The sequence below is a fragment of the Heterocephalus glaber genome, unplaced genomic scaffold (assembly GCF_053883595.1).
Source record: "Heterocephalus glaber isolate CG9 unplaced genomic scaffold, H.glaber_assembly_v1.0 deba00001845, whole genome shotgun sequence".
Lineage (NCBI taxonomy): Eukaryota > Metazoa > Chordata > Mammalia > Rodentia > Bathyergidae > Heterocephalus > Heterocephalus glaber.
Window position 1 is genome coordinate 500,770 of NW_028258494.1, and position 3,541 is coordinate 504,310.

Here is a 3,541-nt window from a genome sequence, read left to right on the forward strand (position 1 = left end):
TCATAAGTGATTTTTCTTGGCACTAAAGGTGAAGACCACTGCCTATTCCCTGCATTTAGAAAACAATCCCTTATTATTGGCTTACTAACAAAAATATCCATTACCTATATTAAAACATACATATTTATTAATGATTGCCTCAGAATTGATGCTTTACACAGATTTGATTAAAATTTCTGATTACAATTGACCTCTATAAATTCTTGTCAGCTTGTTGGGATTTGGAAAGAAAATGCCCGGTGCCATACCTAGTGAAAGTAATGGGCTTTCAAGAGGTAGTCCATCTAAGAAAAACAGACTTGCTTTGAAGTTTTTTCAGAAAAAGGAAACTAAGAGAGCCTTAGATTTTACAGACTCTCAAGAAAATGAAGAAAAAGCTTCTGAATGTAGAGGATCAGAAATTGACCAAGTTGTTCCTGCAGACAATACTCACCTGTTAACTGTGAGAAGAGAGAAAATTTGCTGCCATTTGTGGGGCTGAATACTCTTGGCAATACTTGTTATCTTAATAGTATACTTCAGGTATTATATTTTTGTCCTGGTTTTAAATCTGGAGTCTTCACTTACTTAATATTATTTCAAAGAAAAAAGAGATGCTAAAGGATGAAGCCAATCAAAAAGATAAGGGAAATTGCAAAGAAGATTCTTTGGCGAATTATGAACTTATATGCAGTTTACAGTCCTTAATCATTTAAGTGGAACATTTTCAGGCTAGTTTCCTCCTAAATCCAGAGAAATACACTGATGAGCTTGCTACTCAGCCAAGATGACTGCTTAACATGCTCAGGGAACTCAACCCTATGTACGAAGGATATCTACAGCATGATGCACAGGAAGTATTACAGTGTATCTTGGGAAACATTCAAGAAACATGCCAATTCCTAAAAAAGAAGTAAAAAAATGTGACAGAATTATCTACAAAGGTAGGAGAAAAACCTCATCAGGAAGAGGAAATGAGTGGAATTAACAACATGGGAATGGACAATATGAAGAATTCTGAGGACTATGAAGAAAAACTCCAAAAGGGAAGGAGAAAGAAAAAGTGACACTGAATTTGGGAACATGAAGAAAAAAGTCAGAGTTGCCAAGGAACATCAGTCATTGGATGAGAACCAGAGACAAATGAGATGAAAAAGAAAAGCTACTGGGGATACACTGGAGACTCCCCCTAAAGTAATCCCCAAGTTTGTTTCTGAAAGTGAGAGCATAGGACCCTCACAAAAGAAGTCAAGAGTTAAAATGAATCAGTTAAAGTCTGCAGTGAAGTAACCCAGCATTCTTTCTAAATTCTGTAGTCTGGGAAATCTAACAGCAACCCAAGTATCCAAAGGACAGTCTAAAGAAAGCGAGTCTGATCTTGAAGAGGACTTTGGTAAGTACGGAAATGACAATACAACTCATGGTTATGGACTTGAATCTCCAGAAGAGATCAAACCTATAGATGTTAATGAAGTTAAGTCCATAAACAGAGGTGCAGAGCAAATTAGTTTTGAACTAGTGGAAAAATTATTTCAAGGTCAGCTGGTATTGAGGACGCATTGCTTGGAATGTGAAAGTCTGACAGAAAGAAGATTTCCAGGACATCAGTGTACCATTACAAAAAGATGAGGTTTCCAAAGTAGAGGAGACTTCTGAAATTTCTACAGAGCCAAAAACAGAAATGAAGACCTTGAGGTGGGCAATTTCACAGTTTGCTTCAGTGGAGAGGATGGTAGGAGAAGATAAATATTTTCTGTGAAAATTGCCATCATTACACTGAAGCTAAACAAAGTCTTCTGTTTGACAAAATGCCTGAGGTTATAACCATTAATTTGAAGTGCTTTGCTGCTCAAGGCTTGGAGTTTGATTGTTAAGGTGCTGGACTTTCCAAGATCAACACTCCCTTACTGACACCTCTTAAGTTGTCACTAGAAGAACAAGGTCAACCAATGACAGCTGTGGATTATTTGCAGTTGTAATGCACGGTGGTGTTACAATTAGCAGTGGGCATTACACTGTTTTGTTAAAGTCACTGACTTCAGCAGCTTAGAACTGGACAAGGAAAATTTTGTGGTTGACTAGTTGTGTGAAGTGAGTAAGCCAGAGCCACTGAATGAGGAGGAAGCAAGGGGTGCAGTTGAAAATTATGATGATGAAGAAGTGTCCATGAGAGTTGGTGGAAATACACAGCCAAGTAAAGTTTTGAACAAAAAAAAATGTAGAAGCTATTGGACTTCTTGGAGGATGAAAGAGAAAAGCAGATTATGAGCTCTACAACAAAGCATCTAATCCCTATAAGGCTGCCAGTACAGCATTTGCTGAAAGTAGAAGTTCTGAAACCAACAGCCCTAATGGGACCCATGAAGTGGATGGGAACCAGGAATCCAGCGACCAAAATGGCATTTATAGGAATGGATTTGAGAACAAAATTTCCTGTGTAGTGCAAAGTTTAAAGGAATATGGGGGAAAGTGGCTGCTTTTTGATGATTCTGAAATGAAAGTTACCAAAGAGAAGGACTTTCTGAATTCTCTTTCCCTTTCTATATCTACTACATCTATGCCTTACTTCTTATTTTATAAGAAATTATAAAGTGGGTGTATTTTCCCTATGTATATATTAAACAGGCCTGGCCAACACTGGTAATGTTGATTGCAGCAGTCTTTTAGCTTATCTTTTAAAGCTATTGGATATTATGGATCTCTGTAGGTTTTTATATAATAGTGAGATTTGAAATACTGAAAAACCATGTTAATTTGTAGAATTCATTTTCATTCATAGAGACAAGTGATGTATTAGTTCCCGGTAACAAACTTGTATAGATTCTGAATTGAATTATTCAAAATGTAAGCATTTAAACCTTTTGGATTTACAACAATCTTTTATGTTTGCTTTTTAAAATAAAGTGCTTGTATTTGTATTCTCTATGTTTGGAAAAATTATCTACATTTATAGGTCTGTGCTTTCCCACCTGAGAAGCAGAATCTCATTCAGTGCATTTAGTTTTATCAGTCGTGAAGCCTGATCTCTGGTGGGATATAGCAGAGGCACAAACCCTAGAATGCGTGTATTCACTTCGGAGTGTGCTTTTTGTGCCTTGAATCACTTTAGAAAGTGCCCCAGAAAAAACTGACAGCCCCCTCTATCCTCACAAGAATTTTATATATATTTATGGAGATGATTCTGTACTCTAGTACATCTTTTTGGGTATGAACTGATTTGTATCTCTTCATACTCATTCTGGACGATGTGCTTATAATACATTGAACTTAAGAGAGATATGACCTCAAATTTAACTTTTTTAAAATCTGGAGGTCAATAAAACTTAAATTGTATACAAAAAATGAATTGGGTGAGTAGATCAGACTGTCTATGTCCTCATACCACTATTAACTTACAAATTCCTAAACACATTCTCAAAAATCTTACCTCAAATATACTTAACATTTATTTAGTACCCATAAACTGTTTTCTTTAAAATGTACGCTAAAAGGGCTGGGAATTTAGCTTTGTGGTTCTACTGCCTGCCTTGCAAGTGTAAGAACCGGAGTTCAATCCCCGGTA

General features: G+C 36.4%; 1 pseudogene; it reads left to right on the forward strand.

Moving 5' to 3' along the window:
- Positions 1-232: 232 nt before the first annotated feature.
- Positions 233-2,569, forward strand: LOC101721640 (ubiquitin carboxyl-terminal hydrolase 1 pseudogene; annotated as a pseudogene).
- The last annotated feature ends 972 nt before the right edge of the window (positions 2,570-3,541 follow it).